The sequence below is a fragment of the Vulpes lagopus genome, chromosome 4 (genome assembly GCF_018345385.1).
Source record: "Vulpes lagopus strain Blue_001 chromosome 4, ASM1834538v1, whole genome shotgun sequence".
Taxonomy (NCBI): domain Eukaryota; kingdom Metazoa; phylum Chordata; class Mammalia; order Carnivora; family Canidae; genus Vulpes; species Vulpes lagopus.
The window spans coordinates 98,319,499-98,337,181 of NC_054827.1; the positions used below are offsets into that span (position 1 = coordinate 98,319,499).

The 17,683-nt window shown below is 53.4% G+C and overlaps 1 protein-coding gene across 3 annotated transcripts in view; it reads left to right on the forward strand.

Annotated features, from left to right (window-relative positions):
* Positions 1–715: 715 nt before the first annotated feature.
* The window catches only part of APBA2 (amyloid beta precursor protein binding family A member 2), a 247,341-nt gene continuing 230,373 nt past the window's right edge, over positions 716–17,683 (forward strand). For all 3 annotated transcript variants that reach the window (XM_041753620.1, XM_041753619.1, XM_041753621.1), the window contains exon 1: positions 716–953. The gene's annotated coding sequence lies outside the window, so the exon portion shown is untranslated. The remainder of the gene's footprint in view (positions 954–17,683) is intronic.

Genomic DNA, 17,683 nt, shown 5'->3' on the forward strand with positions numbered 1-17,683 from the left:
GTTAGGGTCGTCTCCATTCGGGACGACGAGGAGAGAGAGCTCGGGGAGGTCCCAGGTGGGGGAGGTCCGCAGAGGAGGGCTCAGGTAGCACAGGGTGCGGGACGCCAGAGGCTGCAGAGGGCCGGGATGCAGCCCGCGCGCGGGAGGCCGGCGGCGGGGAGCCTCCCCGCCCAGATGGGGGCTTTCCCGAGAGGCTGCGGTCCCCGCGGGCTTCGCAGTGGGGCCTCCGCCCGCAGCCGCGCGGGGCCGAGCAGGGCGCGGTCGCCGCGGCCCCTCCGCGCCGCACGCGCCCCCGAGCCCGCCAGGGGGCAGCGCGGCGCCCGGGGCAGGTGGCGGACGCTCGCGGGGGCGCTCGCCGTCCCCTGTTCCACCCGCCGGAGGGCCGGGCCCCGCGGCTCCCCCCGCGCAGGTCCGGGGCGCGCCTGGGCATCCGGACATCCCCGGCCCGGGCAGTCGGGGCGCCGCGGCTGCAGACAGCCCCAGAGGCCCCGGGCCCCGGGCGCCCCCCGCGCAGGTCCGGGGCGCGCCTGGGCATCCGGACATCCCCGGCCCGGGCAGTCGGGGCGCCGCGGCTGCAGACAGCCCCAGAGGCCCCGGGCCCCGGGCGCCCCCCGCCGACCGTCCGCGCGCCCGGCCCCCCGCGCTCCGGGGCTGCCCGCCGCGCCGTCCGGCCCGCGGCGTGTTCGGGGCGGGGCGGGGCGGGGCGGGGCGGGGGCGGCCGCCGCAGGCCGGTGCGGGGAGCCGGGCGGCCGCGCCGCGTGCGCCGGGCAGAGGCGGCCCTGCGTGCCGTACGCCGCGTCCGGGGCGCGCCCGCCGCTATTCAGCTTCCCGGGCTCATTAGCAGTCTCGGTGCGCGGCTCGGCGCGGGCTCACAAAGAGCTGCGGCGGCGGCCCGGCGCTCGGCCTCGCGGACGGAGCCGGCGGCGGCGGCGGGGCGGGGGCGCCCGGGCCAGGTGAGCGGGGCCGGGGCCGGGGGCGGGGGCGGGGGGGCCCGGGGCGCGGAGGCTGCGGCCCGAGCGCTGCCCCCGGCCGGGCGGCGCTGCGGGGTCCGGGGCGGGGGCGGGGGCGGGCGCGGCCAGGCCGAGCGGGAGGCTCGCGCATCCCCGGCGAGGGGCGGCCGTGCGCGAAGGGGCGCTGGCCGGGGGCGGGGGCTGCCCGCTCGGGTCCCGGCGGGCTGGCGGGGCGGCGGGTGCCTTCCGCGGCCCCCGTCTCCGTGCGGGGCAAGCCCCGAGTTTGGGGTCGCCTCTGGGTTCCCTGCCTCCCGGGAAGGCGCGTCCGGTCTTCGCCCCCTCCCACGTCCGTTCCTGATGAGCCCCGGAGAGACCGAGTCCTCAATGGAAAATGCCCCCCCCGGCCCTCCTGGCGGCCCGCTCGGAGCTGGGGGTGCGGGTGCCCGCGGCCCGCACCGCCTGGCCCGGCCTGGCCGGGCGCCCCTGGGAGGTCGGGCCCCGAGGTCCAGGCGCAGCGCGAGCCCCAGCCCCCAAGCTGGGCGGCGGGCCTCGGGGTGCCGGGGCTGGGGCCAGACGAGGGTCCGGAGGGCGCCCGCGGGGGGCCGCCCTGGCTGAGCCTCGCCGCCGCGGGTGCAGGCAGAGATGGAGCCTGCTTGTCTGAACTTAGTATTTACTTGCAGAAGGAGGACTTAATTTTTTCCCCCAGATCTGTTGATTTACTGCCTGACCGGGGCCAGACTCCAGTCTGTGGTTAACAGCTCACAAATGGCCATGCAGTTGGTGGAGGCCCCCAGATCGGGACTTCCAGCACCTCTTCCTGTGGGCTCAGTTGTCCCTGGCCTCGTCAACCTCCGTCTTTCTTCCTGGGGTTCCCCCCTGCCTCTTTGAGAAACAGCAGCCGTTTTAGAAATAATGACCTGAAAGCTTCGAGAGTAGAAGCAGCGCTTTTCCTGAGGCGAACCTTCGAGGTTCTCTGTGATGTTGCTCAGTCCAGAGCTGCCAGGACGTCCTGCCCTGTGTCGTCGCTCCAGGGTGACCGTCTGTGCTGCTCGCATCTGCAGCCGGGGCCAGAGAGGGTCTCCCGAGTGAAGAACCACTGGGACATGGAAGCTGCCGGGATTCTGGGTGGTGTCCAGGGAGTTAGCAGACTAGGTGGGGCTTGCTGCTGCTCACCCTGCCGCGCTGGGAGCCTCTCCAGTGGATGCCACCAGCCCTGGTGGGGAGCCCCTTGGGGTGGTCTCCTGAGCTGTGTTGGTCCGGGGGGGGGGTGGCAATAGCGATGGGGCCCTGCCAGGGTCTTCTGTGGGAGCAGGGGTCTCCAGACCCCTCCTCACTGGGTCATTGGTTAGAGATCAGTGGTCGTGCCCCTCCCCCCAGCGGCCTGCCTTTCCATCTCCAGAGTACTGGCTTCTGTGCCTGGGAGAAGTGCAGGCTGAACCAGATGGTGTGTATGTGTGCGTGGTGAGAGAGAGAGAGAGAGAGAGAGAGAGAGTAGGCGCTATCAAGAGAGTGAAGCAGGCAATGGTCAACTTGTTACCCTTTCCCGCTCCCCATGGGTCTTTCCTCTGGCACCCAAGGTATGGCTCATTAACTTGTTTGCATAACTATCCCCTGAGTAGTTATAACTCCCTCCTTTGCCTTTTTAAAAATATAAAATATTAGTTTCACAGGAATAATTGGTGGGGATGGATTGTGAAATGGAGGTGCACAAATAATTCCATTTGCCAAGTAAGCTAAGAAATGCTGGATAAAAATAAAAGCTAATTGTAAAAGACACCAGTCACATCCCTGGAAGCTGAGAGGGAGCGCTAAAACACCTTGATTTTTCCTAGACTACAACTGAGGAACTCAGAGGAAAAACACATTGGACGGGGAGGTTAGCCTCAGGCTGGGCTTTGTTTGGATTGGGCGGCCATGTGCGCCTGTCTTGAGAGAGAGACACACAAGGCCTGGCTCCTTCTTGTCCTGGCTCCGCATGCTGGACCTGGTGACTCCACTGGTGAGGGCCTCTGGGGAAAACACAGGCTGAACTCTTGGGGAGACCTTTATTGTCACCGAAGTCAGAGAGGGCTAGGGGCAGCTGTGTACAGAGGCCCTGAACATCTATATCCCCAGCTGGCCTCAAGGGCCTTCTGGAACAAGGGGCAGAAACCAGCATGCCTGCCTTGCAGCTTGGCCTTAGAGAGAAATGGAGAGAGTGAGAGAGAGAGAGCCTGGGGTGGTAGTAGGTCCCACCGTGCCCGGTGGCCATGAGGAATGGGGATGTTTGGGTCCTGACTGTCAAAGGGCTCAGTCCCCAGTATAGGTCCCATTTGATGATTGCTCACCAAAGCCAGCCCAGGTGTCTGTTGGTGTTTGGACCATGTGCCCACAGGGAGGATTCTGTGGCTCCATCCTCCCTCTGTGTCCCCCGCCCACCACCTGGGTTGGGTCCAGTTCAGGCCTCCGAGGAGGCTGCTGGCACAGGCTGAGTCAGCTGGCGTGGGCGGTCTTCCATCGCCTTTCCCAAACTCAGTTCATTCCCTCCCTGTCCTCTCTCGGGCACATGAGGGAGCCCAGGGAGGACAGTAACCACAAGCTCACAAGCCAGGCTCTATCCATGGGATTCACGGGTCCCCAGTGTGCTTGGGAGCGCTACATGTGGGTAGGGTACCATTGCTATGTGAATCGGGATTTTGTGCTGGCTGTGGGGTTGCCTCTTGGAAGGTAGGGCCCAGGCTAGGTCTGGTGTTTCTTGCTTGAGCCCTCTGTGGCTTCCCAGTGCTCACTCCACACCCACATTCCTTGGTCTGGTTTTCTCAAGCTCCCTTCCTTGTGCCCAACCATGGTCCCTCCAGGCAGACAGGATCACTGCCCAGGCTTGCCATGGGTTGTTCCCATCCTGTCTCTGCTTGCCCCTTTGGCCTGGGGCCCTTGTGTCTGTCTTTGATGATCCCAGCTAAATATGGACTCTTTCCTTTTCATCGGCTGGTCCTCAGATTTGCCATGCGCATGTGTACCTCAGGGCCTTTGCACCTGCTGTTCCTGCTCCTTGGCGTGGCTTCCTCCAGATGTCCACCTGCCTCACTCCCTCACTTTCTTCAGTTCTCTGGTTCTGTGCCAGCTTCTTGACACCCCCCCCCCAGCATAAATGAATATCACTTCCCTCTTTTTTGTTCACCCTGCTTTATGTTTCTTCTTAGTACTTAATGTTCAACTTATTATTTATATACCTGTTTTTTTTTTTAATTTATTGACTCTTACCACTCCAGTGTAAAACCTCATTCTCCTCTGTATTCCTGACAGCTAGAACAGTGCCAGGCACCTGCTAGACTAGACCCTCAGTGCTCCTCAGTGGATTCATGAATGAGTGAGACCCCAGGAGAGGCCTTCTTCCTTTCAGCCTGGCCCCCTAGCTCCTCCTTTTCCCAAGCCCCATGGCTGGAACTGAGCTGTATTCACATTTGTATTCACGGTTGGTTGGATCCTTCCTAGAAATCAGCACAGAACCTCGTGCACAGTGGGCAGACTGGAAAGAGCTGTGGGATTATACCGTGCAGGCGCATTTTCGTATAGGCTGGGAGACAGCAGGTTCGGGAAGGCAGTCCGGCCCAAAGAATGGGTGAATGCGGTTCTTCACAGAAGCTCTTTTTTGGATTTTTGGTTGTTTGGATAGTGGGCGGCCAGGCTGTCCCTGCTGCTGGGGCCAGTTCTGTGTCGTTTGCCTGGGACATTGAGGTGCTGGGAACGAGGCCCCCTCTCGCCCAGGTTCCCTTCTTCCTCCATCTGGATGTTTCTAAACTTGTCTTGTACCTTATGTCAGACCCGGCATCTCAAGGCTCCCAGCCGTTCTGCCCGCCCCGTGTTTGCCAGCCTTCCGCTTCCGAAGCCTCCCCCACCTGATTCTCTTGCCTGTGCTGTGCTCTTGCCCAGGGAAGATGCACCCATGTTATTAGGACGAAGGCAGCGTGAGGTTGGGAAGGACTGTGGGGTTTGGAGTAATGAGAGCTCCATTCAAAGAACCTGGCTTTGCTACTCATCCCTGGGGCCTTGGCCAAGTCATTGGCCTTGGGAGTCTTTCTGCTTCTCTCATGCTTACCTTATATGTCTTGCCTGCAGTTGTCTTGGGGCACATTTGAATATATGTGTGTGTATATATATATATATATTTTTTTTTTTCTAGTATTGAAATAATGTGCACTATCGTTGCCATGCCTCAGGCTTTTTTGGCAGGGGGGCCTCTGTGGCTTCCAGGCCTGTTGTGGTTTTTGCCATTGTACTGAGAGCCTGAGGGGTCAGGTTGGGTAGTTTCCACTCCAGTCGTGTAAGAGAACGCAGTGTGGGGGCTTCATATTCTCAGGAGCTGTTCTCATATCAGGTGCTACATCTGTTGTTTTGTGTCTGAAGAATCAAAATCAAGAAGGAAAAAAAAAAACATGTGGTTGAGTTTCTTGCGTCTAATGACTGAGAAAATATTTTTATCCCATAGTGTTCTGAAAACCAAAGAGCCCAGCATTTGAAGATGGTTTTTGATGGGGACACCAACCCAGTTAAACACACATTGGTGGGTGCTTCTGCTAGTTGAGTTCTGTTCCCCTGTGTTTGCCCTTTTAAATAATGTCCTGCTGAGCCCGAGACTCAGATCTGTTTTCTCATCTTGGCAACAAGGAGGCTGTGGACCAGGCGGCTGTGACTTGTCCAGGAGCACACTACAGGGCAGTGCTGGGATTCCGGCCTGAGTCGGAGAGAGCCTGAGGCCTGTGTTCCGCACCCATCCCACCTCAGCTTAGTTGGTATCATACTTATTTTTCACCTGGGTGGACATGAGTAAGATTGGTGACCACCTATGTGATCCACAGAGGGGTTAATTTTCAGCATATTGGGGATCCCTGGGTGGCTCAGTGGTTTGGTGCCTGCCTTTGGCCCGGGGCACAATCCTGGAGTCCCAGGATCGAGTCCCATGTCGGGCTCCTGGCATGGAGCCTGCTTCTCCCTCCTCCTGTGTCTCTGCCTCTCTCTCTCTCTCTCTCTCTCTCTCTCTCTCTCTCTCATAAATAAATAAATAAATCTTTTTTTTTTTTTTTTAAAGGAATTTTCAACATATGTGTCTAGAGAGTCTGATAGCCGGTGACCAGTGGACTTGAGCACTGGTTGGAGAGTAATGGATTTGTCACGGATGACCTGGGAGCCCTTCACGGGGACAGTGAGAGGGTTGGGAGCACACCACCCCGCAAAACAGATAGTATTCTTGGTGGGTCTGTAAAGGGAAATACACTTGGAGCTGGCACTTGGAGCTACCATGGATTCTTTGCTCCTCCTGTCCCAGGCATCAACTGTGCAGAGAGACACTTGGGTGTGAAATGCTCAGGCCTTAGTTCTCAACAAATTTGCATACGTAGATCATCAGGAGAACAGTATTTGTATTTAGAATTCACCATTGGGTTGTATAATATATACCTATTTTTGTATGTATAGGTGTGTGTAATATATCTGTATCTGTTTTTTTATTTGATTGGTTTTATATTCCTGGAGTTGATTCCCTAGCAAGGCAGCTCTAAATAGGAATTTTTCTGAATTGTTGTATGCATCGTTAATTTAATAAAAAATATATAGTGTATTGTTTTTCCCAGTTGGTTTGATTATCGCTTGTCTTGGAAAAATCCATCGTTTCAATAACAGGAGACCCATTAACTGAGTGAATGCATGCATTTAGGGATGATGGATTTCTCTGGTCCCTCTGGCAGCAAGTGTGTGCATTGTTCAAATAAAACACAGTTTACATTTCTCCGTCTTTTGGTGCAATAAGTGAGCCATGTGCTCTAACATCTGTCCATATTATCCAGAGCTGGTGACAGCTGTCCTGGGTGGGGTGGAGTAGGAGTGGGGCCTGTGTTAGGAATCGGAAGCTCTAGAAAGCCCGGCTCTGCCTCCAAAACAGCCAGTGAATGCCACTGCTCAGAGTTTGACTTAGATCTTCCTAAAAGGGCACACGTAGGTCTGTTTCCTTCCTCACCAGCCACTGAGTTACAGTGAGTTATGAAGATGAAGTGAGATAAGATGTGGGCGAGCATTTTGTTACAATAGAGTTCTCATTTAACCTGATCATCAGAGGAGGGGGGAGGGAGAGAGAGAGAGAGAGAGAGAGAGAGAGAGAACTAGTTTCTTCCCAGCTTGCCCCATGGGCCTCAGACACCAGGCACACCTTGGATCCCTAGCTGGTGCTGCCTGGTAGCTGTGAAGGCTGGAAGATGACTGATGGATAATTGATCCTGATCAGGGGTCCCAGTGCTATCCACTTGGCCTGACTGCTAGATCACGGGCCCCCGAGGCAGGCCTTGGTCGTGTCGAGGGCTGTGTTCTCTAGGGAATGGTAGTGGGACAAGCCCGACCCTTGGCCCTTACTAGATGTGACTTTGTGTCCATGGACTGTGAAGATTCTGCTTGTGGCCTTTCTCTGTTCTTGGGATGCTGGAGAGGTACATGCCAACGTATGGTGATGGATGTGCCATCTGCCTTTGGTTCTTGTGGGGATGTCCCTGAGCTGTTTCTTGGGTTGGAAGCTCTGAGAGCAGCAGCCCCTCCAGACCAAGAACTCCTGACTGTCTCTCCTTTGGGCTTTAACAGATTTCGGCTTCTAAATTAATTGCATTTCATTAAGTAATGGTTTTCCTCTTGATCCCGGGCTACTCTGTGCTTAAATCAGCAGTGGTGACTGGTGCTGCTAGACTTGATGTGCTGCCCCCAGAGGCAGAGGCACCTCTGACTCACATCGACTTCATGTGGGGAACTGCCTTGGGGGCCCCTGGATGTGACAGCCTTCTCCCTGCCTGCTCGCTCTGGGAACCCCTGCCTTAACTCTCTGTATATGTTGCTCTTTTTATCTCTCCTGTAGGATGGATATGTACTAACACTTAAATAGCAGCCCCTTACTCTGCCTGTCATTCACCTCCTGGTCCTCTGTGGTATAGGCACTGCGGGCTGGCGCCTCCACTTTAGATACCCCAAGCCCTGGGGCACCTGGTGGCTCAGCGGTTGATTGTCTACCTTCAGCTCAGGTCGTGATCCTGGGGTCCTGGGATCGAGTTCCACATCGGGCTCCTTGCATGGAGCCTGCTTCTCCCTCTGCCTGTGCCTGTGCCTCTCTCTCTGTGTCTCTCAGGAATAAATAAATAAAATCTTTAAAAAAAAAGAAAAAGGTACCCCCAGCCCTTTGTTGGGAGCTGTATCCATCCACCCATTCCTTCATCTGCTCCACAGATAATGTCTGAACGCCTCTGTTCTGCCTTTCCCCAGCCTTGTCTAGAGCCGGGTGAGGTCAGGAGAGAAGGAGCAGAGAGGGGCTGCTGCAGACTGTGGGATGTCGTCAGAGTCCCTGACTCTGGCTCTGGGGCCACCGCCCTCCTAGAGAAGCACAGACTGGCAGGTGTGAGAGCCCCAGCATGGGTGGGGGTGGTCATGGAGCCCATCCTGGAGGAATGGGCGGGTGTGCCTACCCCCCCTCCCCCCAGAATTCAGGCCAGAAGAAGCCTTCAGGCAGGAGGGCCAGCCTGGAGTGGGGCATGCAGGGAGGCAGAGTGTCTGTTTGGCAGCAGATACATGCCGTGTGAGGATCAGAGCTGGAGTTGGGGGAGGGGGTGTCCTGACCACCAGGGGCTTGGGCGGCCCTTGGGAGCCCTGGGGCGTCCTTGCTTGCGGTGGGCACACAGGGGATTGGATACAAATGACCTGCACTTTGCTGAGAGATCTTTAGGGCAGTGTTTTCCATAGGCAGGCTTCACCACCAGTTGGAACATGAGAGGCCCATTGAGGGCTCACGGAGAGGCCAGGGGAGGGGTGTATGGGGAGGCATATGAGGGGGTGTGGGAGCCCATGCATGGCTGAAGAAGGGCAGGGCCCCGCCTTGCACCCCTCAGAGCCATGTGGCTCCAGGGACTTGATTCCCTCCCGTCTCGTGTAGGAGGAGGCTGCCGCTGCCAAGACCCAGTCTTGCTGGCACGGATGTTTAATTTTACCCTTTAGAGATTTACAGGCTTTCTAGATTAAATTGCCACTGTTCTTCTACAAAAACGACAAAATCCATGACAAACCATAAATCACGTTATTAATTTGCCTACATGGAGTTAACCTCTGCAGCTATTCTGACTTACTAGAAGGACAGTTGTGCAAACAGAGAAGCCCTATTTCCAGTTGCCAGAGAGCCCTGAAAGATAAGGGGCCCACAGGTCACAGAGGCAGGTGCCACCTCAGCCTGGTTGCCCTGCCCACCCTGCCTTCCACATGGCCATCTTTGCACTGCCTGGGAGGCCTGGTGGTCCTTGCGAGGGCTCCTGGTGGTGTCTTTCTGGTCCTCTATATCGAGGGGGGCTGACTCCTCATGCAGAGGTAGAGGGAACAGGGACGGGGTGGGGAGCTACAGCTGCTGGACAGATGTGCTGTGGCCAGGAAGCTGGGTTCCAGAGGCCTCTGCAGGCTGGTCAGCTCTGAAGAGATACTTAGATGCCTCCTGTCTGTGGCCCTGACTCCCCAGGGTGCCCACAACCCCATGTTCTCTCTTCCCCTTTCTAGGCTTGAATTGACTGCAGCGGCTGCTCATCCTCTGGGTTATGGTGGCTCAGAAACCATCTGTTATGGAGTGCCTTCCTTTTCAGAGAGTGGTCAGCCTGTTTTCTGCTTTGGCCCAGGGTAGGGGTGAGGAGCATTCCCTCCCACGAGGAGGCCCTCGGCCTGGCCCTTGTCACCACCTGCTGGCTGGGCTTGGGTGTTGGCTGACGCTTCCTTTATCACTTACTGTCAAGTGCCTGCCTCGTCTGGCTTGCTAGTTGTTGGGTCAGTTAGGCACTGTGATTTGTTGAGAGACAGCTTCATCTGATGAGGGGGTGGTGTGTGCATGCTGACCTCTGTCACGGACCCCGCAGCCAGGAGGCAGGGAGGAGTGGTGAGGTGGCGTGGACAGGGGGGTCTCAGGGCTCACTCTCCTGCTGGTTTGATCAAGCACCTAATTCCACACAGCAGTTCACTTCGATGGATTCCCAGAGCTGCTTTCTTCCTTCTCCATGATAGAGAAGTCAGCTGGTGCTGTATTTACTATCTGATGCTTCATAGCAGAAATCAAGTGGTTGTGTCGGTGGTGTGGCAGCCTGTCCATGCTCGTGCATGGTATCCACAGTGAGGAGTAAAAGAGTGCCTTGCTTGAGGGACTGGCTATCACTGCCTTCAGAGCCAGAAGAGAACTGTAAAATCCACACTTATTTGTACAAGTACAAATAGGGTTTACTTTCTTAACGGCCATCCTTAAGGTGAAACTAGCTTTGGTTTCAGGGAAGTAAATGGAGACAATAAGTCATCAATTTGGTTTATTTTTTAAATCTCACCTACCCCTGTTCCCGAGAGTGGTCCTCAGGCTCTCACGTGCATTCCTTACGGAACTGGCCACGCTGACAGAGACCTGGAGTCCACGATGAGTGTTTGTTGTCCAGAATTAATGTCAGCTGATCATTTGGACACAGTGGGACCTCACATCTCGGGCCCTGATGCTAAAAACTTTTACCCCTTCCATACACATGTGCTTAGTATATTTTAACAAATTACTCATCTTAAAATAATGTGCTATGTTATTAATAAGAAAAAGGCAGGCAACTGAGTAGGGAAAGGAGACAAAAGATACTTCACCTGAAACAGGTCCAATAAACCTATGAAAAGATGCTTGACTCCATTAGTCATCAGGGAGATACGGAATATATGATAAACGTGTGCATTAGTCAGGGTCCTCCAGAGAAACAGAATCAATAGGGTAGGGATGTGCGTGCATGTGTGTGTGTATGTGTGTGTGTGTTTATTATGAAGAATTGGCTCATGTGATTGTGGAGGCTGAGAAGTCCCATGATCTGCAAGTCGGAGCCCCCAGTAAAGCTGGTGGTATAATCCAGTCTGAATCTAAAAGCCTGAGAACCAGGAGAGCCAGTGGTGTGAACCTCAGTCCAAAGGTGGGAAAGAAATGAGCTGTCCCAGGAGACAGGACTAAAGGAGTGAATTCCACCTTCCTCTATCTTTCATTTTTGTTCAGGCCCTCCATGGATTAGATGATGTCCACCCACGTTGGGGAAGACAGTCTGCTTTACTGAGTCCACTGTCTCAGATGCTGATCTCATCCAGAAACACCTCCCTCCCTCCCTGACCAACATATACACCTAGAGACACTGTTCAGTCTGGGCACCCTGTGGCCTTGTCAGTGTGACACGTCAAGCTAACCATCATTATGTGATATCAGTACACACCTACCAGAATGGCTGAAGTTAACAATATAGCAGGTGTTGGGAGGATGTGGAGCAGCTGGAATTGTTGCTATTGATTGGGGCATAAGTTTGTACAGCAGGTTTGGGAAGCTGTTACCAACTGAAGCAAAAAATACATATATACCTTCTGACCAGGAATGCCCCTCTGAATGCAGCTGCATGCAATGTACGTAGTGCACATGGCCACTGGGCTGATAGGTGGCTCCAAAAGAAATCAGGTCCTAATTGCTGGAACCCATGAATGTAACTTATATGGTAACCTCTCTTTGATTAAGGATTTTGAGATGAGATAATCCTGGGTCTTCTGGTGGGCCCTAATACTGGCACAAGGGTGGTGGTTGTTGTTGTTGTTCTTCTTCTCCTTCTTTTCTTCTTCTCCTTCTTCTTTTCCTCTTCTTCTCCTTCTTCTCCTTCTTTTCTTCTTTCTTCTTCTTCTTCTTCTTCTTCTTCTTCTTCTTCTTCTTCTTCTTCTTCTTCTTCAAGATTTTATTTATTTATTCATGAGAGACAGAGAGAGGCAGAGACACAGGCAGAGGGAGAAGCAGGCTCCCTGCATGGAGCCCAATGCGGGACTCAATCCCTGGACCCTGGGATCACGCCCTGAGCTGAAGGCAGATGTTCAGCCTCTAAGCCACCCAGGTGTCAAGGGTCCTTCTAAGAGAGAGGTAGGGGGAGGTTTGGGCAGAGGAGGAGGCTGTGGAACCATTGAGGCAGAAACTGGAGCAGTGTGGCCACGTGTCAAGGAATGCTGACAGCCCCCAAAAAGTGGGAGAGGAGAGGAATGAGTTCTCCCCTAAAGCCCCTGGAGGGAGCGCGGCCCTGCTAATGCCTTGAATTCAGCCCAGGGAAACTGCCTTCAGCTTTCAACCTTCAGCCTTCAGCCTACAACCACAAGGGAATAAATGTGTGTTTTAAGTCACCCAGTTTTGTAGTGATTTGTTATAGCAGCAGCAGGATGCTAATACAGCCATTATGAGGCATGCGCAAGAGTGGTGGTCATTGCCAAACTGCAGACAGCCCACATACATCAACAGCAGACTCGCCCAGCAGGCTGGGGTTGCCATAGAGCAACCTGAGAGCAGACCTTCTATGAGTGTGTGCAACTGTATGGATGAGTCTTGCCATATACTGTTGAGTGAAAAACACCCCGGGCCCTAGAGTCCATTGATAGGAAGGTCAATAGGGAACTTTTATCTGCGGGACTGGAAGTCAGGTTGACCTTGGGAAGTGGTGATTGGAGAGAGCATAGTAGGGCCGGGCCAGGCTTTTGGAGGTGTTTAATCTGGGTCGTGGTTTGCATAGGTGAGTTCGAATTCCTGATACAAAACTTTTCAGTACATCTACTTCAATACAAGCTGAAAAAAAAAAAAAGTAGTACATCATCTTGAAGTTTTCAAGGAGAACTTTCAATAGACTGACTCATGTCTTATTTTACTGCTGGAACAATAATATCAAAATCAAGATTGCATTTAATGTGACATAATGAAATTTTACCATTCCAACAAGTGCTTATTAATATTTAGACTCAAGCTGTATTTTTTTAAAGATTTTATTTATGTATTCATGAGAGGTGCAGAAAGAGGCAGAGACACTGGCAGAGAGAGAAGCAGGCTCCGTGCAGGGAGCCCACATGGGACTCAGTAGCGGGTCTCCAGGATCATGCACCAGGCTGAAGCTAGGTGCCCAACCGCTCAGCCACCCAGGCATCCCGAACATGTTGTCAAACCGTTATTTTCTAAATACGGTTTCATTTCTAAATGAAATCAGAGAACGTAAACCCAAGTGAGATGCTAAGATCTGTACACATGTAATTGATAATGGATAAGTTATCTAGATGAAGTGAGTTTTTATTCCTGCATGTGAAGGGAGCTGTGCTCTTAAAACTGGACACAAACAACCTGAGTATGTTGGGATCACATGCTGTTTACTTTCAGGTGAGTGAGAAGGAAACCAAAGAGCTTTAGAAAGCAAGAGTGGAGGGAAAGGCTATGTATGAACTCTGGGTCAGCCCAGAAATCTGGGTGGAGGTCCCATGATGTTGTCTGTCCATACAACCCTCCAGGCCACCTTTCACATCACACAGAGGCTCCCAGAGATCTTAGTTTTGCATGATGCATAGAGCTTTGCTCTATGTGCAACTCCCAGAGTCTTTGCACACATGTCTCCCTGGCCTGCTTTTCCTACCCCTTCCACCTGAGAGTTCTTTCTCATTCCTTCCAATCCTATTTGGGCAGCCTCTCTGCTGTGCTGATGCTCACGTTGAGACAACTAGCCCTGTCTCAGTGGTCTTTTCCATGGTTGCTCTTTAGAGATACACGGGAGGCAGGTGGTGACACAAGGCAGGTGTCACTCTACAGCCCTGGTGGAGGTTCCATGTGTGTCCCTGGCTTCATTCTGGTTAACTGTCAGCCTTGACCTGGTGCAGGGAAGGCATGGTGGCTTCTTCCACATGGTCTCAGGGCCAGAAGGGATTTCCAAGTGGTATGCCCAGGTAGGGGGCAGGGGAAGTTCTGTTGGAGTCTGTGGGGCCCCAAGCCCATTGGGAGCCAGCCTGGCACAGCTGTGAGAGCACATCTGCTTGTTGTGGGGGCATCACAGAGATTTTAGGAGCAGGTTCTGTGTATGTGGCGGTGTAGTTCAGAAGTCTAGAAGCTTGGATTCTCAGAGCCCCCAGCGAGCACTCTCTAGCTGTGTTTCCTTCAAGCCGGGTGTGGAAGCTTTGTTTATGAAGCTGGTGAGGGAGCTGGGTGGCCCTGAACCCAGAACCTTCACCCCCTCATGTCCCCGTCCCCTCTCTCCTGGACTAGATGGAACTTCTTAACTATTTCTTCCTTTGTCTCAGTGCTGCAGCTGAGACATGTTCTCAGCAAAGAGGCCTCCCTAGTATCCCTGGCTAAAACGCATCTCCCCTGCTCCCCTCTTGGCATTCACCATCACCTGGCCTCATACTATAAGTTTGTCTGTTGTCCTGCTGCATGGAGACTCCCTAAAGATGGGGGTGCTCCAGTGTGGGGGTGGGGTGGATGGAGTTGGCCGTGGGCCTGGGCAAGCATCAGCTTTTGCCCTAGGCAGTTAGCTAGGGAGCTGGACTCTTGCCAGAAGCACGCCCTGCCCGTGTCGGCTTGCGGATGACTCTTGGTGGCCTAGCCACCCTGAAGACCTTGGCACAGCTCCGGGGTGAGCATTTATGTGTGCGTTGTGCAAAGCATCATTCTGGGTCCTGGCACACACACACAAAGGAAACAGTGTGGTGAAGACCGGACCCTGCCCTCAGGGGGCTTTGGATTTGATGAGTTTGTTGGAAGGGGACAGGTCATCGTCAACGGATATAAGAATCTTTATTCTTATATAAAAGGGATCTCCTGCAGGGTGAGACAGCAGGGCAAAGATGCACGCCTGAATGAGGTGGTCATTCTGATGGTGGCTAATAAAAATCAGAGGGTGCTAAGGGGGCGTGTACAGCCTGATCCCCAAGAGTAGGCTATACTGGGTGATGTCCTTCCAGAGAGCACAGATGGAAAGGGAACAGTAACTTGGCAGTGGAGAAACCTGACAATCACTGCCTTGGCTAGGTGGTCAAGGTTAACACCAACAGTGATGAGTCATGTTGAGTGTCTGTGCCCTTGATAGGACGTGATGGAAATGGCACCTTACCTCTGTGGTCTGTCTCCCCCAAACCCATGACTTCAATATAATCATAAGGAAAATGGTAAATTCCAGTACGTTCTATAAAATACCTGCCTGGCAGTCCTTAACGCTGATGAATCAATAGTCTCATAAAAAACGGAGACGCTCTCACAGCCAAGAGGAACCTAAGGAGGAATGATGACAAACTGTAGTGTGTCCAGGTTGGGATCCTGGAACAGAAGAAAGACATTAGAGAAAAGCTAAGGGAGTATCAGTAAAGTGTGGACTTTAGCAGCAGTGTGTTGATGCTGGTTCATTAACTGTAACAAATGTAGGACATTAACATTAGATGTTAATCTTACGTTAACAGGAAACGGGATGTAGGGGTCTATGGAAAATCTGCCGTCTGCTCAGATTTTCTGTGTGTCTCATACTGTTCTAGAAAGCGAAGTCTGAGCCTCGCTGTTGCTCCTCATCCAGCTCCAGACCCCCTTGACTTTGTGATGCCTGATGGCCCTCCTTCTTTACTATCTGCTGGAAAACTGGAGGAAAGTTCAGTTAAAAATCTGGAATATAAAAAAAAAAAATCTGGAATATATATTTTTGTGTGCTTCACATTTCTGGGTGCTTGAAAATAACAAGTTTTTCAGGTGTGGTCTGCCCAGGTGCTGGGGACCACCCCCAGGTGAGCTGAGCCCAGCCAGGATACTCACGGGCTGGACAGCAGAGCTTCCTTCTCATGTGTGCAGAAAAAGAAAGCATTGACACCAAAGCTTCAATATCCTGAGCTCCACATGGACTCCCCTGATCAGCCCCTGGGTCACTTACAGCTAGTGACCAGAGGCCGTTTTGTAGGGGTTAGCATTTGTCACAAAAGGCATCGCAGACCAAAGCTGATGTGTGTGCCATTGAGGGTTCATTGAGGAGGCACAAGGGAGCCAAGTGTCTGTGGGCTGAGCTGGTGCTAAGGCTTTATGGCCAACCCTAAGTAGGTGGTAGGAATGGCTTTGTTCCCATAGGAAGGGCTGGCTGGCTGCTGAACCCCTGGGTTTTGGGTAATTTTGTAGTCTTTAACGTATATGAGCACAACTTCCTATACTTTTTGGAGGAGGCACAGCAGAAAGCGAAAGGTGGAGCCCCACAAGGGAGGGAGAAACCTGATTAGGATCCCTGCTGCCCTGTAAATGGGTGCCCAGCAAGGGTGCCTGTGGTTTGTGCAGAACTGGAGAAGCCTGCCTGGGGCTCAGCCCACTTGCCGAAGCCCAGCGCAGCTTCCAGCTCCTCCACTTGTAGCGGAGATGACACCTGCTTTGCAAGATGGCATGAGTCATGAATGAGAAGATGCGCGCTCCGAGTCACTGTGGGATCTGGCGCTTGAGTCCCTGCAGGATCAGGAGGCCCTTGGTGGGGGACCGGTGAGGCTTGGTGCTGTGGCTGGTGGTGGGAAGGGTACCTACATCGCTGGGGATCTCGCGTAAGTAATGGCCCCTCACAGGTCCCCCAGCCAGTTAGAGGAAATGATTCCTGCAGGTCTTACAACTCCTCTGGATTTTATGGCAAAATCAAGTTGAACCACATGAACCTCTTATTTTTGTTAAGTCAGAAGTGGCCAAATGCAGGCGGTTTCCTATGGTTCAGTTCAATAGTGCTAAAGCCATTTTTGGCAATATAGAATACTTTTTATCTTAAAAATGTTATTTTTAGTTATTCCACACCTGCAGATTCACTGTGTTAGAAAGTAGATAAGCAGACAGAAGAAACTGAAATGCTCAGGTCTCCCTGCCAGGGGACCATGGTTCGGGTGGGCATCTTCCTGGCTGGCTGCTTGGGCATGGTGCATGGCTGCCCACACGTGTTCTCCTTTGTGTCAGGATCCCCTTCCCTGGCCGTTGGGCCTTTGCATGGCATCCATTGATCTGGGCCCCCAGGCTTGGACATCAGAGTTGTTGAGAATGTTTTTCTGCTGTGAATGATGCTGTAATAAATATTCTTGCAGCTTCTTTTTCATTATTATTATTATTATTATTATTATTATTATTATTATTATTATTTTGGCAGATACCATGTTTCTCTCCTTACAAGAATTTCTGGTAGAATTGCTGGACCACACATGAAAGCTTCACACTGACCACCAGAAAGGTTCAATGCTCACTGGCAGCGAGAAAGAGAGGGGGCTGCCTTCCCTCCCTCCCGTCTGCCCATCCTCTCCCCTTCCTATCTCCTTCTCATCCAGTCCTTCCCCCTCCCTCTCCCTCCCTCTTATTCCTTCCTTCTCTCTTTCTCCCTCCTCCTCCTTTCCCTCCCCCCATTTGATGGCACCCCATGGCGCAGCAGCCCTTCAGATAGGATAGCATTCTAGCTGCCCCCCACTCCCCAGTGTCTTACAACACACAGGCTCCCTGTGGCCCATCTTCCAGGGTTTGATTTCGGTGTTTTGAGAGGAAACCAATAACGTGTAGGGGAGCCTGTATGGAGAGTTTCAGAGACTTCCCAGTGACATGCCCGCGGCCAGTCAGGGTGGGGTGATGGTTCAGGTGTGGTACCATTTCTTCCAGGGAGCCATCCCTTTCCTGATGGCCCCAAGCCCCGCACCATGCTGGCGGCACTGGGGTGCTGACCTCATGGGCCAGACCCCAACCCTGGGCTCACAAGCTATTATTATTTTTAAAGTATCTTATTTTTCTGGTGATCTGGCAAGTGGAGCGATACCAAGCCCTCTCTTCCTGAACTGCCTGAGCCTGCCCTGCTGCATGTCAGTCAGATGGCTGGTTGCCACTGTGGGACACTTGGCCTGGTGTCCTGTCCTGGAGCCATTGGCTGCCCTGAGAAGCCAAG